The following is a 27398-nucleotide window of genomic DNA, read 5'->3' as shown; positions in this document are numbered from 1 at the left end:
AGTTTCGAGTACTTGCGAGTATGCTCGCTCATCACTAAAGTTTAGCAGTAATTTTTCATGAAACTTTTAGAAACTTTATTTTAGGGGTCAATTTCGATCTCAGATATCTCTGAGGTTCTAAAATATTAGAAGTCCCACAAAAAATCACGCCATTTTAAAAAGTGTACCCTTTACAATATTCAAAATAGTATTTAGGAAGTTTGTTAACCCATCAAGTACTTCACATGAATAAATTATTTTTTTTTTTGCTAGAAGGATTTGTTTCCTTCTATGAAAAGTTAATCCTTAGCTGCAGGCTATTATAAAGAAACAAGCTATTCTGTAGTCTCCCTACCCAGGTCCACCGGTGATGGTCATCGCTGCTCACAGTTTCTGGTTTTGGCTGCAGCGCTAACCTTATGTTAGTAGCATGGCAGCCAATCAGTGAGCTCAGCGGCTCTGAACAAGGCGCTCTGTCTACATGGCTCAATGGTTTCCTTTCATCATATTGCATTTGCAGAGCTCCTGAGGTATTAGTACAGAAGAAAACTCCCAAAAGTGACTCCATTTCGGAAACTACACCCCTCAAAGCATTTATCACAGAATGTAGTGACCAATTTGACCCCAAAAGTGTTTTCAAGAATTAATATGCAGAAGCAATTGGCAAATTGCCATTTTTTCCCAATTAGGGTTTATTTTTTTTCAAAATTGACTATATGGCATAGGTGATAAATTAACTGTATTCTGAGTGTCAGTTATTCTGACTCCATGACTAAGCTGCAAGCATAGGGCGCTGTGAGACACCATTTCTAGGTTCTCTCTTAAACTGTACTCACACGTAGCGATATCCTCAGATAGTTTAACTCGACTGCAGGAAGCACGATGTTGAAGATTCAGAAGAAGATTTATTTTCAAGCAGAAATCTTATTGATGTGCAAACGTACAGCAGGTAAAAAGACTTTTTTTTAGAAACAGGATGGAAGCACATGAGCTTCTAACATGGCTGAAGATGGTGAATGAGGAAGAACAATGCTGAAGAAGGGAGGGGTTACTTACATCAGAATTACATCAGAGGGAGGCAGGGAGATCGAAAGGACAAACTTCTAAGGAAGGCAAACATTACTGCATAATAACAAAACAGCAATGCATAACAACTTAATGAAAGTGCAACACGGTCTGTAGAATTCCCAAATCACGGGACATGACACTCCCCGTCTGAAATCTTTAGATTTCAAGATAATTGATTTTGACGTGAGATCTTCTGATGATGTCCACAGTCGACCTGAAAGATAAAAAAAATAAACACACAAGCATATAACGATAACTATAACATTTGTAAGTCCGGTTTTCCGGCTGGTGGCCCGAAGTCTACAACAGTAGGATAATCCAAGTCCAATTGGAAACCCATCTTCGGATTGCGGAAGCCACAACATGCAAACACTTTCACCAACCCAACAATCCAATGTGAAAGTTTCATGTCCTATCAAAGCTGGAGGTATATGGTGGTATACTCCCCGCTATAAGCTGTGTCTAGTAGTAATGTCCTTCATGTGATGTCTTTTGTCATGAAGCACTTGGCGATATAAGTCAGGTGAATACCAGCCTGCATGACCGATGACCAGCTCGAGAAGCGTCCAGATTGATGAGGTCTCAGATTCAAGTTTGGTGTCATAGATGTGCAGAGTGTAGAGACGTGGTTTACATGTTTTTCTTTTCTTTATTTTTCTAAACTTTTTTTAAAAAATTGTAGGTGTGACCTAGTGTTGTGCAGGGAAAAGAGGAGATCATCTCTACTTTCCGTACCACTTGTCAGCTTCCCCATTACTACCCTCTCCTTCACACTAACTGAAGTCAGGAGAAAATGAGGATTTTAACAAGCTGTACCTCAGCAGCAATCACAGCTACAATAGTGATTTGGGGCTCATGTTAAAGCTGTGACCAAGCCTATGATATCACAGGCTAAGGTGAGAGTCGGGAATGCGAGTTGCCACACATCTGCAGCTCTCACTTTAGATAACCCAGGTTGTGATATCTCAGCTTTAACGTTTAAAGTAGATAAACGTAAGTTTATGCACTTGGGCAGAAGAAATAAAATGTACTATTATGTACTAAATTGTACTACACTAGGTAAAGCTGTTACTGAAAAGACTTGGGTATATGGGTGGACAGCAAACTCAACTTTAGTGACCAGGGTCAGGCAGCTGCTGCTGATGCATTAAAAGCAGCATAGATGCTCATGACGAGAGCATAGTTTTGACTCTATAAAAGTCACTAGTGTGTACAATTTTGCACTCCAGTGTATTAGAAGGACATGGCTGAACTGGAGCGGATGCAGAGAAGAGCAACCAAGGATATTAAGGGAATGGGTGGACTGCAATGCCAAGACAAGTTATCAAACTTGGGATTCTTCAGTTTGTAAAAACGAATGATTAGGGGCGATGTTATTACAATGTACAAATATACAAATATATGAGGAGACAGTACAGAGATCTTCTAGTGATCGTTTTACACCTAGTCCTGAGACAAGGGGGCATCCTCCACATCTAGAGGAAATAAGGTTTAATAATAATCACAGATGCTGATTCTTTACTTTAAGAGCAGTGAGACTATGGAACTCTGCCACACGATGTTGTAATGGTTGATTCACTACTAAAGTTCAAGAAGGGCCTGGATGCCTTTCTTAAGAAAAAAAATATAATATTACAGATTATGGACATTCTGTAATGGGGCATTGATCCAGGGAACTGTTCTGATTGCCATCTGGAGTCAGGAATAGTGTTGAGCCACCCCCGTAGTGTTCGAGTTCGGTTCGGTTCGTCGAACACCCGTGTGTTCGCCGAACTGTTCGTCGAACTGTTCGTCGAACACCTTCGAACACCGTTAAAACCAATGGCAGGCAAACAAAAACACATAGAAACACATAGAAAACACCTTCAAAGGTGTCCAAAAGCTGAAAAACTGCTCAGAAGACACAACTAACACATGGAAAAGTGACAAGTACATATAGTCATGCGAAAAGAAAAGAGGTGGAGGAGTAAAAGGAGGGGGAGACACAGATATAGGCATGTCATGCCCTTCTAAAATCCAAAAAGTGAGAAGCCGAGACGGCCAGTCCGCTCCTGCCCGTGCCACCTCCGTGTCGCCGGGTTTGTGCCAGAGCCGCGGTGAACCCTGACGGCCAGCCCCCCTCTCCCAATACTGGTGCCTGTCCGCTGGTGGGTCGAGAGAGCCCCCCTGTGGTGGAAGCAGCTCTAAGCTTTTTAATTTAAATTGTCCCTCTAATTTGAATGAATACACTTTAAATCCATTTACAAGGATCTATTGGAGGGCAAGTCTCATGCCAGCAGCCGCGTAATTCCAGCTCCAGTAGCGTCCACTAAAGCTGCTGCAGTTAAAAAGCTTTTATAAGGATCGAGCTCGGCTGTCCACCGCAAGGCATCCTAGTGCCAGTCCCAGCCCCTATGCCTTGGGGTGCCTCCTGATGCTCTTCACTAAGTATCCCGTGGTCCCGAAGCATTTCCTTTGAAAAAATTAAGTGTCCAAACTACAGGTGGTGTAGCTTGCTTAACAGCCGGGATAATCCGCTGACTAGCAGACACTGCTACTAGGCACAAAGTATTTCCTGGGCTAGATGCAGTTAAAAATTTGTAGATACTCTCGTTGGATGCTGAGAAAGCATTCCATAGAGTCTCCTGGCACGCCATATATGATTCTCTTAAAAAGCTTGGGGTAGGGGTCTAGGGGACCCTTTTATAGCCAAAATCACGGCCCTGTATCACAATACGTCACCTAGGCTGAAGATAAATGGAACTGTAGCACCGAGGGCTCGGTTGCTACAGACGTATTGCACCTCACCCAGAGGTGTGATATCTCACTCTCAGATAAGGATGGAGTGTGGATCAGGACCCGACACCTGCATGCATTACACCACATTGCCGTGGGGCAGGGCGACCAATATGCCCCTGAGATGGGCACGACAGTCCCTGTCCCTGGCTGGAGTGGGGGGAGGGAACACTGAGGAAGGGGAACCCTGCAGTGCAGGAGCAGGGAGGAAGCAGTTCCTGGGTGCATTGAGAAGGGAGTATAAAAGGTGGGCACCATCTTAGTTCAGTGCAGAGAAGTCTGAGCAGAAGTGGCAGGGAGCAGGGGCTCTGCATGAGCTCTGCTCCGGAGGCGGGCCTAGTAACAGAGGCCCAGGCCTGCAAGAGGGAGAAGGAAGGAAGAGGAGCGGAGAAGGCTCCAGGAACGAGGAATGAAGGGATCCCAGGGGTGCGGACGGGCGAGTCGCCACCGCACGCCCGAATCCACCTGCGTGGAGGGGTCAGGCCAAAGGGGGAGACCGGTCCCCGAACTAGTGGAGGCAGGAAACGACCCTCAGCTAGAAACCGGAGGCTCTGACATTTTATGTGGTGCAGCCCCTTGCTCCACCCACTAGGAAGGCACCACATAGGGTCAGGGAAACTGGCGCCAAGTTTACCAAGAGGAGGCCCGAGGCAGCCAGACAGAAGTGTTGGTAAGAAAGGCCAGACAAAGGACACACAAAGGGGGTCCTGTGAAGCGCTCCAAAGTTATCTGGGAGTTGTCTGAGCCCCTCACCTGGTGAGCACAGTACGACGTGGGCAGCCGTTACCTGCAGACGTGGTCTGGATAATAAGAACTGTGAGTAAAGGCCCTGAACTGCATCACTAACTCCGTGTCGTTACTGCTGCTGCCCTGCACCATCACCCCCATCCTCCGCATACACTGCCCTGAGGCTATACTCCTCCCGTGGGGAGTTATGCTACGCTCTGCTGCACCACAACACCAGCCTTAGCGGTCTGCCCTGTAGCGGCGGTTCACTCTGACCGCAATCCACGGGTGGCGTAGTCGGACATTTAAACATCAAAACCACATAAATAGTTCCGCCACTGGTTTGACCGCCCTGAGCCACGGAACCGGATCGCCGCCACGAAGACTACAACCACCAGCATCCACCAAAAAGTGTCCGGCTCCGGGTGTCCCAAGGCCCAGGGGGTGCGTCAGAACATTTTCATCACCTTTCACAATCACCAATGGGACAAGGCAGGGATGTCCTCTGTCCCCTCTCTTATACATCCTAGTGACGGAGCACCTGCTCTCATCAATTCGCCATAACCCCAATATTAGGTGGATTGAGGTGGGAGGCACCGAGTACAAGTGCTCTCTATTTGCTGATGATGTCCTAGTATATATCACTCAATCACATATAGCCATCCCTGCTGTTATGGCTGAAATAGATCACTTTGTTACATGGTAAAATTTTAAAATCAATGCAGCGAAGTCTGAGGCCCTCGATGTCTCCCTCCCTAAATCCATATAGGATTCCATCCAGTCCAACTTTCCCTTTGCCTGGCCCTCACAGGGTATCAAATACTTAGGAATTCCTATTCATAGAGACCTCTCCCATCTATGTTATCTTAATTTTGGGCCCTTTATTGAACAATTCCATACAGACCACGGTTGGCAAGTTAGAACTGTAAGATTCACTACGTGAACCACTGGTGTTTTGTGGAAAAGCACATGTACACCGCGTTCCAAATTATTATGCAAAAAGTGTTTAGGAGTGATAAGGGAAGAATTTGTTTGTTTGTCAGTTAAACTCATTGATGGTGATGTGTGTCAGGGCTCTTTATATCACTGTAAGCAATTGCAGACACCTGTGCTAATTAGTTTGGCAGGTGTGTCCAATGAAAGGCAAGACTACTTAAGAAGGCTCTCTCACATTATTAAGCAGCCTACATTTTCTGCCAAAATGGGAAAGAAAAAGGATGTGTCGGCTGCTGAGAAGCAACAAATTGTGGAGTGTTTAGGTCAAGGCATGACTACAATCAACATTGTGCGATGATCAGGATGAAGTGTCTTGGCAATCAAGAAGTATGTAGCTGATTCACAGTACACACGTGTGCGTGCTGATAAGGGCAAATTGAGGACTCTTTCCTACAGGCAATTACGTCAGGTTGAAACAGCAGCGGCAAAAAAGCCTTGTCATAGCAGCAGACAAGTTTTTGAAGCTGCTTGTGCCTCCAACGTCCCCCGAACAACAAGATGCAGGGTCCTTCAGAGGTTTGCAGCTGTGCATATGCCATCCTGTCGACCTCCTCTATCCACTTCACACAAGCAGAAACGGCTCCAGTGGGCCAAACATTACATGAAGACTGATTTCAAAACTGTTTTGTTCACGGATGAGTGCCGTGCAGCGCTCGATGGTCCAGATGAATGGAGTGGAGGATGGCTGGTTGATGGACACCCCACGCAAACACGGCTACAGCGCCAACAAGGAGGAGGTGGAGTAATGTTTTGGGCTGGAATCATGGGGAGAGAGATTGTCGGCCCCTTTAGGATCCCTGAAGGCGCTAAAGATGAACTCCATAATGTATGTGGATTTTCTCAAACAGCACTTCCTGCCATGGTTCAAGAAGAAGAACTGTGTATTTCACAGCAAGATCATTTTTCTGCATGATAATGCACCATCTCATGCTGCACATAAAACATCTGCATCTCTGGCTGATATGGGCATAAAAGGGGACAAACTTATGGTGTGACCCCCATGCTCCCCTGACCTCTACCCCATTCAGAACCTTTGGAGCATCATTAAAAGGAGTGTCTATGATGGCGGGAGGCAGTTCACATCTAAGCAACAGCTCTGGGAGGGTATTCTGTCCTCATGCAAAACAATTGAAGCAGAAACCATCCAAAACCTGACAAATTCAATGGACGAGAGAGTTCAGAAGCTCCTTTCGAACAAGGGGTCCTATGTGAAAATGTAACATCACCTAGAATAAAGTTTTGAGTTGAAAACTGTTTGATTTCAGTTTCTAACAACCTGCTAATGCTTATAATTTCAAAAATGACCATTTTTTTTGGTCTTTATTAAAATGAAAAGGTTGATCGAAAAGTTTGGGGGATCTAAGAGTGTGGCAACCCAGTAGTCATGATTACTTCGAATTCTGACAATATGAGGGTCATGCTGCAGGTAGTGCAGCAAGAAGGCACTTATGTGTCTTGCGCATCTCGGAGCCCCAAAATTATTTTCCGGGCTAGATGCAGCTAAAAATTATTTTTAATTTTAAATCTGGTGAAGCTTATTATAGATGGCCTAATAGGATCAGTGCTGCACACTGCTACAAAGCCCAAATTATTTTCCAGTCAAGATACAGATAAACATGATTAGTAATTTGAAAGCTTAAAACGGTTGGTAGGGTGATTTTAACCAATCATCAAGCTTTTACTCTCCCCAGGATGACACAGGGGTAGAAAAGTCGTTTCGGATCCATGATTTGTTCATCTTTATGAACGTGAGTCTGTCTACATTATCAGTGGAGAGCCGCGTGCGCTTATCTGTCAGCACACCACCAGCAGCGCTGAACACACGTTCAGACAGAACGCTGGCTGCGGGGCATGACAAGATCTCCAAGGCGTAAGTGGCTAGCTCCGGCCATTTATCCAGATTGGAAGCCCAAAAAGAGCAAGGGTCCAGTGACACAGTCGTGGCTTCAATGTTTACTTGGAGATACTCCTGTACCATCGTCTCTAGGCGTTGACTATGTGTCAGACTTCTTGTCTCCTGTGGCCTTGCAAAGGATGGGCTAAAAAAGTGGTGAAATGATTCCGCAAAATTGATGTTACCAGCAGATACTGTGGTTCTGCTACGGTTTGAGTGCTGAACACTTGACGGTCCCACGGTTGGCAAGTTGGAACTGTGAGATTCACTACGTGCACCACTGGTATTTTGTGGAAAAGCACATGTAAGATTCTGCAACAGTCTCTGCTGATACTCCTGCATGCGTGCATCCCTTTCTATGGCAGGAATAATTTCTGCAAATTTACTTTTGTACCGGGGATCTAACAGTGTGGCAACCCAGTAGTCAGGATTATTTCTAATTCTCACAATTCGAGGGTCATGTTGCAGGTAGTGCAGCAAGAAGGCACTCATGTGTGTTGCGCATCCAGGAGCACCAAGTCCCTGTTGTGTTGGTGGCGAGGTAACAATCATGCTTCCTTCCTCTGTCCTCTCCCCCCAACCTCGCACAACAGAAATGTGATCAAGGTCTCCTTCATCTGATGAGTCTTCCATCAGTTCGTCCTCCACTTCTTCCTGGGCTCCTGCACCTTCCTCACTAGTTTGGCTGCTACCATGCGCCCTGGTAAAACCATCTCCCCCACCCTCACATGCCTGCCGCCTTGGTGCTGCCGACAGTCTGGACCTTGCAGATGTTAGCCCTTCCGCATACAACTCCTCCTCCTCTACTTCCTCCACCTCCTCTTGTGCCACCACCTGACTCCGAATTCTGTTTAACATGTGCTCCAGCATGTAAATCACCGGAATAGTCATGCTGATAATGGCATCGTCAGCACTAAACATCTTCGTCGCCATTTCAAAACTGTGCAGAAGGGTGCATAGGTTCCTGATCTGAGACCACTCCTCCAGCGTGATTTGCCCCACCTCTGAATCTCGTTGGCCCAGGCTATACGTCAGAACGTATTGCACCAGGGCTTGTCGGTGCTGCCACAGTCGCTGCAACATGTGCAGAGTTGAATTCCACCGGGTAGGCACATCGCATTTTAGCCGGTGAAGTGGCAGGCCCAACGACTTCTGTAGAGATGTAAGTCGCTGAGCTGCGGGATGCGAACGGCGGAAGTGAGCACACAGCGACCGTGCCCTCTGCAGAAGGCCATCTAGTCTGGGATAGTGGGCTAAAAATTGCTGGACAACCAGGTTCAACACGTGAGCCATACAAGGCACGTGTGTGACATTGCCCCGGCGAAGGGCCGCACCCAGGTTTGCAGCATTGTCGCACACGGCCTTCCCTGGTTTCAGGTCCAGTGGAGACAACCATTCATGAAATTGGTTCTCCAGAGCTGACCACAACTCCTCAGCTGTGTGACTCACATTTCCCAGACATTTCAATGTAAAAACCGCCTGATGACGTTGAGCCCTACTGCCAGCATAGTAAGGAGGTGTGCAGGATCCCTTCTGCGCAGTTAGAAAGCTTGTGGCATGACCAGACAGGCTTTGGGTGCAGGTGGAAGACCGAGAGGAGGTTGAGGAGGCAGAAGCAGTGGAGGAACTTTGACATAAAGAGGATTGACGCACAACTCGTGGGGACGGCAAGACTTGGACAGCAGCCCCTTGTCCTGCTGTCACCATAGTTACCCAGTGCCCAGTCAGCGACATGTAACGCCCCTGTCCATGCCTACTCGTCCAAGTGTCTGTGGTGAAATGCACCCTGTCACACACAGAGTTTCTCAAAGAAGCGGTGATGTTGTGTGCGACATGCTGGTGGAGCGCAGGCACACCTTTCTTTGAGAAGTAGTGCCGACTGGGCATCTGGTACTGGGGCACTGCGACGGACATAAGGTCTCGAAAATCCTCTGTGTCCACCAGGCGGAAAGGCAGCATTTCTGTAGCCAAGAGCTTGCAGATGGTGAAATTCAACCTCTTAGCTTTCTCATGGCTAGGAGGAAATGGTCTTTTACTTGTCCACATCTGAGGGACCGAGGGCTGGCTATTGTGCTTAGACGGGGTTGATAAGGGTGTCCCCGGCAAACTGCCGGTCTGTGAGGAAGATGCAGGCGGACATGTTAGGTTGCCTTGATCCAAAGGTGGTGCTATCGATGTCGGACAGCGCTCAACACCAGCTGGTGTTACCACCTCCAAAGAAAATGATGACCTGCCAATCACGCTGGCTGTTGCGGGTAAAGAGGTGGCAGGTCTGCGCCCCAAAACAGGTGTGACTGCTGTCCCCCCAGTCACAGAGGATGAAGAGGCCGCGGATGCACAAGATATGGCAGACGGTGATTGGCCCGGCCGGCTAGGCCGCATTGTAGCACACTGAGCTTCCCACTGCAACTTATGCTTCATGTCCATGTGCCGGTTCATGCATGAAGTACTCAAACTATGTATTTTTTGGCCTCTACTTAGCTTTTGCTGACAAATGTTACAGATAACACGAGTTGGGTCATCTTTATCGATCTGAAAAAATGCCCAGGCTATGCAAGGCTTAGCACCCATGCGACCTGAAGAGCCACCACGAATTGTGGTGAGAGGCAGAGTTGTGTTTGAGGATGCAGTTGTTGACGTGCTTCCAGTACTACGTCTCTGTCCAGGAAGGCTCAACCTGACCTCGTCGTCACTAGCATCTTCCTCCACCTCCTCTGCTGACCTCATCTCTTGGCTGACTGTGGGTTGACAGTAAGTGGGATCTCCGACCTCATCATCATCACCCTGTGCGTTATCACACCCGTCGTCCTCAGAGCCAACCTGTTCCTGCCCTGACAAAAAACTAAAGTTGTCGCTCCAATCAGGTATTTGAGTCTTATCATCGTCTTCCTCATTGTCTCCACCAACAGGAGTTACAGTTTGGGAATGAGGGTCTACATTATGGTCAGAACCTTCTGCGTCTGGTCCTGGATCCGACTCATAAAGATTCTGGGCATCAGTGCAGATCATTTCCTCGTCTGGATTCACAGAAGCGCTGGAGTCGACCTCTGATTCCCAGGCTATAGTATGAGTAAACAGCTCTGCAGACTCAACCATCTGTTCTACCTCATACTCAGACGGGCAGCTGGAGATTTGGGAGCTGTGAGGAAGCAAGTGCGATTTGGGTGACACCTTTGAGGACTGGAGTATTTGTGATGTTGAAGTTGATGTGGAGGAGAGCCCACTTAAAGGAGCACTTGATATCCGTTGAAGCACCTGCTGTTTTTGTGCCTCATCTGGAATTTGTAGCGATTGGCGTGGCCGTAAGAAAGGGATCTTATCACATTGTCCGCTAAAAGAAGTAGACATTTTAGTTTGGCTGGAAGATGGTCTTTCTTCTGCACCTACCCCACGGACACAACCTTTTTTCCCCTTCCCAACACGCCTATTCCCCTTTCCACCAGCAGCAGGCCTTTTTCCACTCATTTTGGTGGTTAACTAATTCACAACTCTGGAGTTGTTTGCACAAAAAAACAATGGATGGTAACCGAGCAGAGCTGAGTGGCCAAACTGTGGTATTAGGCCAAAACTATTGGCTGGGCTAGATGCAGAAAAAAATTATTTTTAATTTGCAACCTGATGGAGGTCAGTATAGATGGACTAATAGAACAAGTCCCACACGCGGCTAGAAGCCCAAATATTTTTTCAGAGATAAATGAAGAAAAAAATTATTTTTAATTTGCAACCTGATGGAGGTCAGTATAGATGGACTAATAGACCAAGTCCCACACACTGCTAGAAGCCCAAATATTTTTTCAGAGCTAGATGCAGAAAAAAATTATTTTTAATTTGCAACCTGATGGAGGTCAGTATAGATGGACTAATAGACCAAGTCCCACACACCGCTAGAAGCCCAAATATTTTTTCAGAGCTAGATGCAGAAAATTTTTTTATTCAATTTGCAACCTGATGGAGGTCAGTATAGATGGACTAATAGACCAAGTCCCACACACTGCTAGAAGCCCAAATATTTTTTCAGAGCTAGATGCAGAAAATTTTTTTATTCAATTTGCAACCTGATGGAGGTCAGTATAGATGGACTAATAGACCAAGTCCCACACACTGCTAGAAGCCCAAATATTTTTTCAGAGCTAGATGTAGAAAAAAAATATTTTTAATTTGCAACCTGATGGAGGTCAGTATAGATGGACTAATAGACCAAGTCCCACACACTGCTAGAAGCCCAAATATTTTTTCAGAGCTACATGCAGAAAAAAATTATTTTTAATTTGCAACCTGATGGAGGTCAGTATAAATGGACTAATAGAACAAGTCCCACACGCTGCTAGAAGCCCAAATATTTTTTCAGAGATAAATGAAGAAAAAAATTATTTTTAATTTGCAACCTGATGGAGGTCAGTATAGATGGACTAATAGACCAAGTCCCACACACTGCTAGAAGCCCAAATATTTTTTCAGAGCTAGATGCAGAAAAAAATTATTTTTAATTTGCAACCTGATGGAGGTCAGTATAGATGGACTAATAGACCAAGTCCCACACACCGCTAGAAGCCCAAATATTTTTTCAGAGCTAGATGCAGAAAAAAATTATTTTTAATTTGCAACCTGATGGAGGTCAGTATAGATGGACTAATAGAACAAGTCCCACACGCTGCTAGAAGCCCAAATATTTTTTCAGAGATAAATGAAGAAAAAAATTATTTTTAATTTGCAACCTGATGGAGGTCAGTATAGATGGACTAATAGACCAAGTCCCACACACTGCTAGAAGCCCAAATATTTTTTCAGAGCTAGATGCAGAAAAAAATTATTTTTAATTTGCAACCTGATGGAGGTCAGTATAGATGGACTAATAGACCAAGTCCCACACACTGCTATAAGCCCAAATATTTTTTCAGAGCTAGATGCAGAAAAAAATTATTTTTAATTTGCAACCTGATGGAGGTCAGTATAGATGGACTAATAGAACAAGTCCCACACGCTGCTAGAAGCCCAAATATTTTTTCAGAGATAAATGAAGAAAAAAATTATTTTTAATTTGCAACCTGATGGAGGTCAGTATAGATGGACTAATAGACCAAGTCCCACACACTGCTAGAAGGCCAAATATTTTTTCAGAGCTAGATGCAGAAAAAAAATATTTTTAATTTGCAACCTGATGGAGGTCAGTGTAGATGGACTAATAGACCAAGTCGCACACACTGCTAGAAGCCCAAATATTTTTTCAGAGCTAGATGCAGAAAAAAATTATTTTTAATTTGCAACCTGATGGAGGTCAGTACAGATGGACTAATAGACCAAGTCCCACACACCGCTAGAAGCCCAAATATTTTTTCAGAGCTAGATGCAGAAAAAAATTATATTCAGTTTGCAACCTGATGGAGGTCAGTATAGATGGACTAATAGAATGATGCTATGCCCAAAAGATTTTACTTCACTAGGTGCAGTAAAAAAATTGGTATTCTATACACAGGTGGTATATCTTGCAACACAGATAGGCTACTCCACTGACTAACACACTCTGCAATAGGCCAAAAAGGATTAGCTTTGCTAGATTCAGCCAAATGCTGTGAAAAAAACTTGCACAGCACTGGCACAGACCTGCCTGGCAAAAACTGATAGGAACTGATGTAACCTAGTCCTGAAAAGGACTCCAATTACAATTAGTCTTTACTCCCACAATCTATCTATTTAAGAGCACAGACCTGCCTGATAAAAGTCGTAGGAAATGCTGTAACCTAGTCCTTAAAAAGACTGCAATCACAACTATTCCCTACTCCCAAGCTATCTGTATATTTGTGCGAAAATTGGCTTGAAATTAACAAGGTATAGCGCACACAGCAACAGCGGTGCCGTCTAACACGCAGCTGCAGCAGTGAGAAAATTGTGGCGACGGGGAAAATGGCTTGGTCTTATAGGGCAAGGACATGTGACATACACTGCCAATCACACATGCCCTTGCTTGTGTGAAAAAAAGCACTTCGCTCCGTGTGTGCGCTGCTGATAGGCTGACAGATTGCACCTCCCCACTGCAAATGCGGGAAAGAGAAAAAAAAATGGAGATCTTCATTGTTCCTGCAGAGATCCATCCCCTGCCCCTCCCCCCGCCCCGCTGTACACTCAAACTGCGTATTAACATTAATTTTCATCATTACTGAGAAAAAATCCAGTTATGATTTTGGTGCACGAACAGTTATCGAACATAACCTCGAACAGCCGAATTTTTCTCAAATTGTTCGTGTTCGCCGACCGGCTCGAACACCGCCCAAAACAGCTCGAATTTGAGATTGGCGAACAGTTCGAGTAGAACAACGCTCATCTCTAGTCAGGAAGGATTTTTTCCCCTAATATGGGACAATTAACATCTGCGTCATGGTGTTTTATTCTTCCTCAGGATCAGCATGTTAGGCTATAGGCTGAACTCAATGGACATAAGTTTATGTTCAACCTTAAAACCTATGAAACTATGGATCGCTGCCATAGCTGTGGTGCAGGCTGATATATGGCCATGAGTAGCCAGGACATATCTTATATCCTTGGGAAGGAAAGTGTTAAAAGCCAAACGATGCAAAACTTTGAAAAAAAAAACAATTGCAAAAATTACTCATAGCTTAAAATACATGTGTTTAAAGGGGTTGTCAAAAACTGGACAATCCATTTTTAATGTCCCCAGTGTGGAGAATAAAATATGAAAAAAAAACTTTCCTTACAGACTGGCGCTTTTTCTTCACTGCGTACTCCAGGGATCTTGTCAGCTTATGTCACATGACCGCTGTAGCCTATCCACGGCCATTAATGGGTTGCAGCCTTCACAGTAAAGTAAAAAATAAAATTCCGCCCAATGGTGTCCATATACTTCAATAACTAAGTAATATTTTACAGACAGTCACCAAGGCTGCATTCAGATGTGACAGATTTGTTACAGGGTTTTGGTTTGAATTTACCATGCAGGCTGCAACAAATTACAGTGCAGAGACTGCTTATGAGGCTTAAAGAAAAAAAATCAGCGTGAATTATTACCTTTCACTTTGCAGGATTGCTGCTGATTTTATCCACAGATTTTTCTGCAGATTTGCTGTATATTCACAGCAAAATTCAATGTTGATTTGATTTCTGCTATCTGTATGTCGGTGAATAACAGCAAACAGAAACTACTATGTCAGTTGGACCATTTCTTATGTCTGCCCAATTTATTAAGGAGATTTTTCCTAAATATGTTTAGGTTAACTATGTGTAATTTATCCTACTGTGCAGCTAATTCTACTAAAATCTTGTTTCTTAAAAAGGAGGATATTAGAACATTGAGCAACATGCAAGCTATAGCTCAACGACATACTCGGACCATCTTAAGCTTAGAAAGTCAGTTGTCTGCACTCAGAGAAGATTACAAGGTGATGTTATATATTTTAGTTTACCTTTCCAAAATGTATGACACTGTACATTTTCCCAACCAAGAGTTGAAGTATTTAGTAAAATGACTGAATGCACCTGGACATTATTAAAGGGATATTCCCATCTCAACATTTCATGCCATAAACAGTAATAACTCTTTAAAGGGGTTTTCCCATGAACAAAAGTTCCTTTTAATCAAAAGATCTTGGAATAATAATAAGTTCCACAATTGAATGTATTTAAATAAAATGTCCCGTGCTGAGATAATCTTATCAATGTGCCCCTGCTGTGTATTGTGTAATGGCTGTGTCTGACCATACAGGAACATGGTCTGATCATACCACATCTCCTGGGCAGGGGAGGAAACAAAAGAGTATACAGACATTACATCACGGGATCTCAGCAGATTCTTACTTTGAAGTAAACTATTGTTTAAAAACAGGCAGGCAAATGTTTTTCCTCACAGAAAGAATCAGCTGTGATCCCCTGCTGTTCTGTCTGTATACTCTATTTTGCTTCCTCCCCTGCCAAGAAGATGTGGTATGATCAGACCATGTTCCGTACACGGTCAGACATAGCCATTACACAGTTATTATACAGGGGCACGTTTATAAGATTATCTCAGCATAGGAACAGTTTATTTAACCCCTTTAACCACGAAGGTGGTTTGCATGTTAATGACCAGGCCAATTTTTACAATTCTGACCACTGTCACTTTACGAGGTAATAACTCTGGAGCGCTTCAATGGATCCCACTGATTCTGAGGTTGTTTTTAAGAGACATATTGTACTTCATGATAGTGGTAAAATTTATTTGTTATGACTTGCGTTTATTTGTGAAAAAATTGGAAATTTGGCGAAAATTCGAATTTTCATGTCCTTAAATCAGAGAGATATGTCACACAAAATAGTTAATAAATAACATTTCACACATGTCTACTTTACATCAGCACCATTTTGGAAACAATTTTTTTTTTGTTAGGAAGTTATAAGGGTTAAAAGTTGACCAGCGATTTCTCATTTTTCCAACAAAATTAACAACACGTTTTTTAGGGACCACATCACATTTGAAGTGACTTTGAGGGGCTTTTATGACAGAAAATACCCAAAAGTGACACAATTTTAACAACTGCACCCCTCAAGGTGCTCAAAACCACATTCAAGAAGTTTATTAACCCTTCAGGTGCTTCACAGGAATTTTTGGAATGTGGAAGAAAACGATGAACATTTAACTTTTTCTCACAAAAATGTTACTTTAGACCCAATTTTTTTTATTTTTGCAAGGGTAACAAGAAAAAATGGACCCCAAAACTTGTTGTGTAATTTCTCTTGAGCATGCCGATACCCCATATGTGGGGGAAAACCACTGTTTGGGCACACGGCAGGGCTTGGAAGGGAAGGAGCGCCATTTTACTTTTTGTATGTAAAATTTTCTTGAATAATTAGCAGACGCCATGCCATGTTTGGGAGCCCCTGATGTGCCTAAACAGTGGAAACCACCCACAACTGACCTAGAAAACTAGGAAAACTAGACCCCTCAAGGAACTTATCTAGATGTGTGGTGAGCACCCTGAACCCCCAGGTGCTTGACAGAAGTTTATAATGTAGAGCCATTAAAATAAAAAAAATCAAACTTTTTCCAAGTAGTGCTCGCTACTTGAGTTTGCATCGGGTACTCGGGTATGCACCAAGTATCGCGGGTGCTCGAGTGACATGCTCGAGTCTCCACCCCACATGTTTCACGGTTGTTAGACACCAAAAAAAAGAACATTCGGTGATTGCCCGTGCATGGCAGGCAATCCCCGCGTGTTTTTTTGGCTGTATAATAGCCGTGAAACGTATGGGGCGGAGACTCGAGCATGTCACTCAAGCACCCGATGCAAACTCAAGAAGCGAGCACGTGCGCTCAACACTAGTCGCCATATCGTCATAATTTTTTTTCTTTACTTTTGAAAAAATCCCAACCCCAACACAACCATAACCCCAACCCTAAAAGAACCCTAACCCTAACACAACCTTAACACAAACCCGAACACTAACCCTATCCGTAACACTAACCCTATCCGTAACCTTAACCGTAATCCTAATCCTAACCCTAACACAAACCTAACCCTAGCACAGGGGTCCTCAAACTTTTTAAACAGGGGGCCAGTTCACGGTCCCTCAGACCATTGGAGGGCCGGAATATAGTTTTTAAAAAAAACTATGAACAAATTCCTATGAACACTGCACATATCTTATTTTGTAGTAAAAAAAAACAATACAGGAACAAATACAATATTTAAAATGAAGAACAAGTAAAGTTAAATCAACCGGTATTTCAATAGGTAGGTAAGTGTACCCAATAGGCAGCATAGGTCCTCAATAGGCAGGTAAATGTCCCCAATAGGCAGCATAGGTCCCCAATAGGCAGGTAAATATCCCCAATAGGCAGGTAAATGTCCCCAATAGGCAAGTAAATGTCCCCAATAGGCAGGTAAATATCCCCAATAGGCAGCATAGGTCCTCAATGGGCAGGTAAATGTTCCCAATAGGCAGGCTGTTTCCCCCTTATAATGCCATATGCAGGCTGTTCCACCCCTTATAATGCCCCATGCAGGCTGTTCCCCCCTTATAATGCCCCATGCTGGATGCCACCCCCCATATAATGCCCCATGCAGCATGTCACCCCCCCATATAATGCCCCATGCAGCATGTCACCCCCCCATATAATGCCCCATGCAGCATGTCACCCCCCCATATTATGCCCCATGCAGCATGTCACCCCCCCATATAATGCCCCATGCAGGATATCACTCCCCTGTCTTTATAATGCCCCATGCAGCATGTCACCCCCCCATATAATGCCCCATGCAGCATGTCATCCCCCCATATAATGCCCCATGCAGCATGTCACCCCCCCATATAATGCTACATGCAGCATGTCACCCCCCCATATAATGCCACATGCAGCATGTCACCCCCCCATATAATGCCCCATGCAGGATGTCACCCCCCATATCATGCCCCATGCAGGATGTCACCCCCCCCATATTATACCCCTTGCAGGATGTCACCCCCCCCATATAATGACCTATGCCTCCATACATTAAAAAAAAAAAATCCAATACTCACCTCACTTCTCACTTGCTGCCGCTGCTCTACTCTGGTCTGGACTCCAGCGTCGCATTGGCGTCGTCCCGCTCTGCGCTGCCTGTGACGGCACTCGGGAGGGCACGGTGTAAAGACGTCACCGCACCCTCTGACCTGAGACGTCACAGGAAGCGCAGAGCAGGAAGACAGCGGATCTGCAGAGGCACGGGGAGAGGTAAGTATCCGGCTGCCGGGGCCCTGAGCAAGCGGGGGAGAAGGGCGGGTGCTGGCACCGCTCTCCTCTCCTCCGCCCATAGCCCGGCGGGCCGGATAAAAGTCCGTAGTTTGAGGACCCCTGCCCTAGCACAACCCTAACTATAACAAAACCATAACCCTAGAGTTTATTTTTATGCAATTCCTCGTGCAGTATAAGTGATTAGATGACTTCATTCTTTGAGTCGGTGCGAGTACAGCGATACCAGATTCATATCGAGTTTTTATGTATGGCAGCTGTCACACACTAAAAGACGTTTTTGACGTTTTTATTGGTACCATATTTGGGCAAATTACATTTTTAGATCACTTTCTGGGAGGAAAAATAAACAAAAAACAACAATTCAGGAATTGTTTTTTTTTTTTTTAATGCGGTTCTGAATATGGTAAAATTGATAAGGCAGCTTTATTCTTCCTGTCAGAATGTTTAAAGCGATACTACATTTATATCTTTTTTTTATGTTTTGGCGCTTTTACACAATAAAAACTATTTTCTAGAAAAAATTTTTTTTTTTGCATCGCTTTATTCTGAGAGCTATAAATATTTTATTTTTCAGCTGATGGAGCTGTATGGCGGCTTGTTTTTTGCAGGATAAGATGACGTTTTCAGCTGTATCATTTTTATTTACATTTGATCGTGTTTTAATCTATTTTTTGTTTGGCGGTATGATGATAAAGCATCGTTTTTTGCTTCATTTTTCATTTTTACCATGTTCAGAAAAGGGGTTAACTAGTCGGGCAGAATTATAGGTCAGGTCATTCCGGACCTGGTGATACCAAATATGTGTACTTTTATTTGTTTGTTTGTTTTTCATAATAATATTTATTTATGGGTACAGTGTATATATATTTTTTGGATTAACTTTTCATATTTTTTTTTATATTTTTACAATTTTTTTTTTTTTTTTTACTCTTTTTTCACTTTGACACTTTGTCACACTATGGCACTTTCATTTTTTGCAGGCTGATCGCTTGTATAGTATCTGCACTGGCACAAGTTAGATAGGTCGTGCACTGCGAATGACAACATTGGGTCACCATGGCAATGATCAGAACCCCACTCTGACAGCGTGGGGTCTCTGATCCAAGGTAAGAGGGGCGCGCTTACCTCGGCCGGCCCAGTAAATGCTGCGATCGACTTCGAACACAGCATTTCGGGGGTTAATGTGCTGGGAGCAGTGCGGGACGGCTCCTGGCACATAGTACCGGGTGTCAGCTGACACCCGGCGGCAATCGCGCCCGCACAGCTTTTGTGCGAGTGCGATCTGTGAGGTGTAATAATACGTACCTGGTTATTAAGGCATAGGTTACAGAGACGTTGTTTAGGTCAGTTGTTTGAAGTAAGTGTTTGCCTTTAAATATCATGTTATTTTTTTAGTTAGAGCTTGCTGTGCTTGTTGATTTCCTAAAATATCTACAAATCATATGCTCAGTTTTTCTGATACAATGAACAGTTGCTAAAAAATGTTGCGACTTTGGCTGTTTTCACACCAGTTTGAAGTAGCTAACCAAAAATAGAGCTGGAAAAGCCAGGGTGGAATGGGTGTGGCTATACTCACCCATCAAATTTCGCAAAAGTGCTGGCGTTTCTTACACCAGAAATTCCACTATTTCAGGCAAGGCACCGGAGACACACACCACTGAGAACATGCACTGAATTCATTAAGAGGAGTTCGCCTCTTTATGATTTTGGCGCAACGTGCTCCAGTCAGCCCTTATCAGCCCCATAGAGTTAAATGGTCACTGTCATTTCAGCAAAGTTTGCATAAATTAATAGTACAAGCAAATATAATAAACAGTAAAATATATCTTATCAGAGAATTCTATTGCCTTCTCCACTTATGAGCCTTTTCTTTGCCTTCCCCCTGAACTCACCATCCACTCTGAAAAACAGCTAAAGTCTTTCTTGCTTAAAACAAGACAGACTGCAGCTCCCTGATGAATCAGATTGCAACTGTTTATTGAAGTCTATAGAGGAGGGAGGAGCAGAGTGATATAGAATGGCAGTAAGACAGTGCTGCGGTTATCTAGTAAGCATGAGTAACCTAACCCAGCGGGATTCATAGCTACACCCATGTCCTCAAAGCTGCTGCTTCTGAACATAGAGACTGGAATCCCTTAGGTCTCCTTATACTGTATATGTCACTTCAGCTGGGCCTCACCAGTAATCTAGGGGCACCATACTGGTGGTGCCAGCTTCATAACAATTTGGCTGCCAGGAGATACCACTTGAGGGAACTTAGGAGTTTAGTGTCTAATGTTTTATTATTATGTGTAATGTACACTAAACGCCTAAGCCTTTATCATCTATCAGACATCTCCCCCCTCGTGCTGTTCCTGCAGCTGCATACCCCTCCTCTTTTTCTATCTACTGGTTTACACTGCTTAGATTTTTGTGTACCGAGAACAGTTTATGAAGTGTTTTTTATCAAGTATTATCATAGCGCAGTTTAAAAAGAAAACTTTGCTTAAACTGTTTTATTTCAAGAAATGTCCTTGGGAATTTTGGTCAAAAGACAAAATAGCAAGAACTTAGTTACATCTTACAATTTCATACTTGACTGGTCACTCTGATGTGAATCCAAAAAAATAAAAGCATAGACCCATAAATATAATTGATCCAGTGTTTCATACATTGACAGCTATTGTCCGGTAAAGTAGTGTTTACATCTTGTTAGAGGTTGGGATCAGTTCATTGTCATGGAGGCAAAGCCTTTTATCCTTACAGTCGAGGGAAAAAAATATGATTAAAGTAAAAATTCCAGGAGAACCTGAATTGTGTGTGAACTGTTACTGTTGATTCATACAGAATTAGCTCAATTTATCAATGTGACAGCAATGCTAGTGTTGAGTAAAGGCAGAAATAAAGGCTTCTTCTTTGACAGTGTTAAAGTCATGATGTGCATTGCTCAGAAAACACTTCTGAAGTGCCTTCACATGCTGTACGCTTCTGACAGTAAATGCAAATACTACATGTGAACATGGATGTTTCATTATGTAGACAGTTCATATAACCATTATACTGTGCATTCCATTAAAAAGTACAGCAAAATAATTTCATTTATTAGCCATTTCTTTATATTACATTTTGGATCTGCCTATGTCCTGTATTAGTTTATTTTTCTGGGAGCACATTAAAACTCATGCAGTGAATCTGAGTAATGGCAAGTGTTTTTATATCCTTTTATTACCATTTCTTCTCTCTAAACTCCCACTGTCTCCTGTTAGCTAAACTATAAGTACCTTTCTGTTAATTTATGAAAATTATTGTTGATAGCACATTATCACTGATCTGTGTGGCACTTCTAGCATGTTAGAAACAAAAGGTCCAAGCTACATAAAACTCATCAAAATTCATTAATGTGGTATTGATTATTTTTTGGATAATTAATTTTATTGCAGACCCTTGAAAGAGATAATGAGCTTCAAAGGGCAAAGGCAATGGAAAATGAGGAAAAGTTCCTGACACTCCAGAATGAGCACAAGCATGCTTTTACAGAGTGGAAATCACAGGTAGCATCCTTTGTACACATTTAAGCACAGACTTGATGATGTTTTATTTTTATTTTTTTTGGGGGGTGTAATACAATATTTCTGCAGCAACTAAATATTATTGTAGAAATCATTGACCATCAGCTGAATCAACAAATGATCTCCCAAATTTAGATATAGGAGACTAAAGAAGTTTTCCCAGAATAAAAACTTGTCATCTATCCATAGGAGAGGCAATAAGAGTCTGATCCCTGTGGATTGCAGCAGCAACAGGGGCCCCGAGTCACTCATTCAAATGGATCAGAGGTCGAGCATGCACACCGATACTTCATTTATATTATAGGGGACTGAATGAGATACCCAAGTGATGGCTAGTACATCTATGTCAGTTCTATTCAAATGGGATTTAAAAAACCCTGGTATTATGATCAGTGGTGCTTCCAGTGGTTGTACTGCCAATGTCCAGCATATGTGATAAGTTGTAATTCTGTGACAACCTCTTTTACGGTCATTCCATTTGTGATCATAAATTTCAAATGTGAAGGGTTAGATCATAAGAAATGGCATGTCTTAAAAGGATGAACTGGTTTTTCTAAGACTGAACATAGTAGATTCTCAGATTTTCTGTCCTATCAGAAAGAAATCTTGACTATAAAATGTGACGCAGCCAGAAAGGAACTGGAATCAACAAAGGAGTTAAATCATAATCCTCACAAATACAACAGTGAATCACTGAATAAGACACCAGAAACTATCATACAGGTAGAAATCTTAAAGTATATTTTGTGCTAAATGTAAAACAACTATACAGGCAGTAGTCCTTTAAAAAATACATCACATGTTGTTTCTGTGTAGAACACTTAATTGATTTTCTTTTGTTTTATATTAAAGGTTGAAGAACAAGAGAGTATATATAACATTTGTGATATAACAAACAACACATCTGAAAATATCATCCAAAATGATACAGAAGTTAATACAACCTCTCATGTGAGCAACTCAGAAAATGGTAATTTGTCATTGACCAGTAATATAATCCAGAAGATGGACGAAAGCAAAGTAGAAATTGTCCATAAAGGTCAGTAAGAATAGTTAGTTTTCTGTGTATATGGTCTAAATACTTATAATTATAGTGAACCTGTTATGTCCAAAAATGCTATTTGTCAGGAGTTAAAGGTTTAATCAGCAGGAAAATAATGATAAAAATGAAAGAAAATAAACTTACATCTTCACTGTAGCCGCTTGCTTCCAGTCATTGGAGGAGTGCACAGAGCGGTTATAGTTACCGCTCACTGTAAATTTGGTTAATGTGGTTAAAGGGTTAATGTGGTTATTCAGAAATCAGGTGTTTTTTTTTTCCTCCTGCGCTAAGAGCATACAGGGGTAGTTGCTAACTACATGCCTGTTATGCCGTATGACAATCAGTTCCAGTTCCAGTTCAGAGCAGTCACGGACCACTCCTCCTTCTTCTGGTGACATCATGTTGACAGAGCAGCTTCTTTTCTTTTCTGCTCTTTTGATGTGGCGTCCCTGCCAATGCTATGCTGATTGACAGCCATCTCCCGGCAGCCTAACTGCGGGAAGCTGACTGTCAATCAGAATGATGTCGATAGTGACGCCTCGATGACCGAGCAGACCATAAGAGGAAGAGCTGCTCTGTTGACGTGAGGTCAAAAGAAGCTGGAGAGATCTCTGCAGTTAGCAACTACCTGCCAGTAAGTTCTTAGTCCAATAGAAAAAAAAACTTAAATCCCGCATAAATCCTTTAACATATTTTGAGTGTATTCACCCTACAGATGAACAGGAGCAAAATCACATGCAACTACAAAAAGCTTTCCCCATTGATTTACTACAGTTTTCTTTTCCTAATGCATATGGTTGTGTCGCAGTGCAGTAGAGGTACAGGTCTGCAATTCTGTTCCACATCATGCTAATACTACTTAGTGTCGGCCTTATTTTTCCAGCTTTGCGATTATGTTTATTGAATGCCAGATTAGTCGATTAGCAAATTCCAGATTGAAGAATTTGCTGTATTTCGATAGTAAGCATGAAAAAATCAATAGTAAATTAAGGTTCTAGAATAATTTACAATGAGAAATGTTTTGTGCTATATATAGCTATTAATATATACAGTGTGCAACATTTGGCTGAAATGGTTCTTACTTTTTGTTTTAATACAGATGCAAACAACCTTCAACATGTTTATAGCACTACAGATAAGGGACATCTTAGTGAAGAACAGAAGGATGAGAGCAGTCTCTCAGAGAACAAAGACAGTTTTCCAACTGTTGAACAGAATATAAGAGGATCCCACGATGGAAGATGTACTGAAGAGATCCCGGTTAACAAGACATGTCTAAATGTTGTTCATGAGTATCAAGAGAGAACGGTCAATCTCAGTACAGCAATACAGGAAAAAGTCATGGCAGAGTCCATCAAGATGGTGCCAGACTATAGGATTCCAACTGTCTGCAGTGAAGAAGCAAGTCTGCAGACAGACTCCAGTCTTCAAAAATCTGAAGATGGTATTGGTGAAGAAGTGTATATTGTAATTGATAAGCCAGACAGTACAGATTATGGTCAAGGTGTCTTAAAAAATGAGACATGCTCAGAAGAATCCCAACTACTTAATAAAACTAGAGAACAGTTAATATCTGAGCAGTGTACAACCAGGGACAGCTCTCTGACTGGAAACAGTCCCAGTTGTGTTTTTGAGGATACAAGTAATTATTACTTACCTTATTTGAACAGGCAGACATCAGATATAACTATAAAGTCTTGCAGCCTTGATCAAATACAAATAGATATAGAAGATCCAATGCTGCAAACAACTGAGAATCCTGGAGTATGTGCACATTCCCTTTTTTCGGAACAAACTGCAAAAATTGACCTAAAGTCAGTTGAGTCCAAGGATATAGCCAAGCACTGTATGGATATGGTGACTTCAAATGCAAGTGTCAGCACTACGGAAAGAGAAATGAAGAAAAAATGTTTAGGCCAAGAAACTATTTTTACTACTTCTCTTAGTATTCAAGACCCAGTTGATAATTTAAATGTACAGTCTGCTTTAGATCAAGAGAACTGCAATGTACAAGCATTACAGTATGATGAAAATACAGATGTCTTTAATGTTAAAAATGTATATTTCGATTTGAGGAAGAACGGCCCCCTGGATATTAAAAAAGACACAAACATGAAAGAAACAATTGAATGTGATGTAAATGTAGAGAGTAAATTGTGCACGGATAACCACTGTCAGTTAACAGATCAAACTAGTAACCCAGGGGATGTCGAAGAAGAAATAGTTTGCATCAAAGAAAATGAAAATGTAGCTGCTGGATGCATGTGTCAAGAAGTAGGCAGCATACTATCTGATGGGAAGTCTTGTGACGAGCTAGCATCATCGAAGGAGGAAAAGTCCAAACCCAATGGAAAAAGCCCAATTAATCTAACCAACTTGGCAAAATTAGTTGGATCAAATTTGAGGGACAGACTAAACATTTCACCCAGTAATAAGACTAAACTGTCAGGTCAAGATGTAATCTCCAAAGACGAGCATGGTGAGCTACCAATAGCTCTTGTTAAGTGCTAGACTGTTAAGAATATGTGCACACAACGTCTTTTAGACATATACAAAAGTTGCGTCAGGACATGCCGGCTTTTTTTGTCCTGAAGCTTCTTTTCGGACAATTTTTGCAATGTCTTTACCTGCAGGCTCTTTTTTTAAACTTATACCGAATAAAATAGTAAATCACCTGAAGAAATGGTCTGGTCACTTCTTTTAACCTGTTTGTGTTTTTACATTGCTATGTATATATGCATTCTTTTTAGCATTCTTTAACTCCTTTCAAGAGCTTATTTGCTTGAAAAAGATGTTGTGTGCACATACTCTTGTTAACCAAGTCAGTTTTTGATGGTTTTTCTTTGGCAAAATGGGGAAGTAAATCTATAGAAGAAAAATGCTATAAAAAATATACACACTTGCAACATGGTCCCATAAGAGTCACATTTGCTTGAGAAACTCAGATGTTTGCTCACCTTTATGTTTCTGCACAAAAAGCAATAGGCAGTAAATAATCTGACAAGAATGTTGTATATAAACCTAGCCTTAAAGAGGATATTTCACCAATGTGAGCATGTTAAATTGGCCACATCATGGAGTAATGGCTGCAGAGCTGAAAAAAACATAGTTTTTATTTTTTAATATCTCTCCATTGCAGAGATAAGAGCACATAGGGGAATATTGAAATATAAGGACGAGAAGGGAGTTATGGAGTTGCTCACCTGAATGGGTTGTGATTGTCACAACTCTAATAATTGATCATGAATATTACAGCTGCTGCAGTCCCATCGGCAAATGAAGGTGAACCCTCTTTTTGCATATCAATTAATAGAAAAAGGAGATTGATGTTTCAGAGAAAACTGCATTGCTGTATGAAGGAAGTAGTTCCAGAATGGAAAAGTAATTTTTGTAGTTTTTATTTTTACGTATTTCACGCTCGCACCAAGCCCTTTTTCAAAAACAAACTACATAGCACCATAGGTGTTTTGAAAAAGGGCTTGTGAGATCACAAGCCCCTCTTGTGCGCGGCCACAGGCAGCGTATATTTCAGCGCCAGAAGCCTTTGAGCTCTCACGGCCATCAAAACTGAATGGCTGTGCAGTTTCAAGGCAGTCCCACTGCCTCTTCTGTGACACGCAGGAGTCGGCGCATACGCGATGACGTTATCGCATACTCGCCAGCATCGAGTGCCAGGATGTCAGTCCAGAAGTGGAGCGGCGCCTGCTGGGGATCGTATGAGAGGTAAGTATGAAAAACTTTTTTTTAATACAATTAATTAAATGGTGTAGGGAGGGTGGGGAGAGCACATGATGAACTGGGAGTGGGGGTGGAGAGATCGCATGATGAACTGGGAGTGGGGGGTAGGGAGAGCATATGATGAACTGGGAGTGGGGGGTGGGGAGAGCACATGATGAACTGGGAGTGGGGTTTGGGGAGTGCACATGATTAATTGGGAGTGGGGTGGTGAAAGCCATTGAACTGGGAGTGGGGGGTGGGGAGAGCTAATGATGAATTGGGAGTGGGGAGAGCTAATGATTTCGGAGTGCGGGGTGGGGTGAGCAAATGATGAAATGGGAGTGGAGCGGGAGAGCAAATTATTTGTGAGTGGGCGATGGGAGAACAAATAATAAATTGAGGGCAGGAGAGTGCAAATAATGATTAATTGAGGGTGGGGGTGGTAGGAGAGCAAATGATGAATTGAGGTTGAGAGACGGGGGACAGAAAATGATGAATTGAAGGTGAGGAGAGCAAATGATGACTTGAGGGTGAAGGGCCCAGAGCAAATGATAATGAATTGAGGGTGGGGGACAACAAATGATGAATTGGGGGTGGGGGAGAGTAAATGATGAAGTGGGGAAGAGAGAGAAGACATGACAAAATTAATTGGGGCAGAGGGGGCATTTAAATATAATGAATCAGGAGAGTGGGGGGCGTTGAGGATGACGGAGTATGACTGGTAATGAATTAGGGGAAAGAGTACATTTTTTAATTCATTTATATATTTAATATATTTATTAGGCGGGAAAAGTGGCTATTTATAGCTAGTGGGGGCACAGTGGTGGATTACAATTTATACTTGGAATGGTGGGTTGCATAATAGCTAATTATATATTAATGGTGAGTGCACGTCTTTATTCAGCTGCATAGTGTAGAAGTTGGGGAATGTGT

The 27398-nt window shown here is 42.6% G+C and overlaps 1 long non-coding RNA gene across 1 annotated transcript; it reads right to left on the bottom strand.

Moving 5' to 3' along the window:
• Nucleotides 1-864: 864 nt before the first annotated feature.
• On the bottom strand, nucleotides 865-24626 carry LOC141174509 (uncharacterized). Its single transcript, XR_012252898.1, has 2 exons — nucleotides 24406-24626; nucleotides 865-1261 (listed from the first exon to the last, which is right to left on the bottom strand). It is a non-coding gene; the product is annotated as an uncharacterized lncRNA (long non-coding RNA).
• Between the last annotated feature and the right edge of the window lie 2772 nt (nucleotides 24627-27398).

Source organism: Phyllobates terribilis, unplaced genomic scaffold, assembly GCF_046119375.1.
Source record: "Phyllobates terribilis strain yellow unplaced genomic scaffold, ASM4611937v1 Scaffold_13__5_contigs__length_258822181, whole genome shotgun sequence".
Taxonomy (NCBI): domain Eukaryota; kingdom Metazoa; phylum Chordata; class Amphibia; order Anura; family Dendrobatidae; genus Phyllobates; species Phyllobates terribilis.
This window is presented reverse-complemented; position numbering and strand designations above follow the sequence as displayed.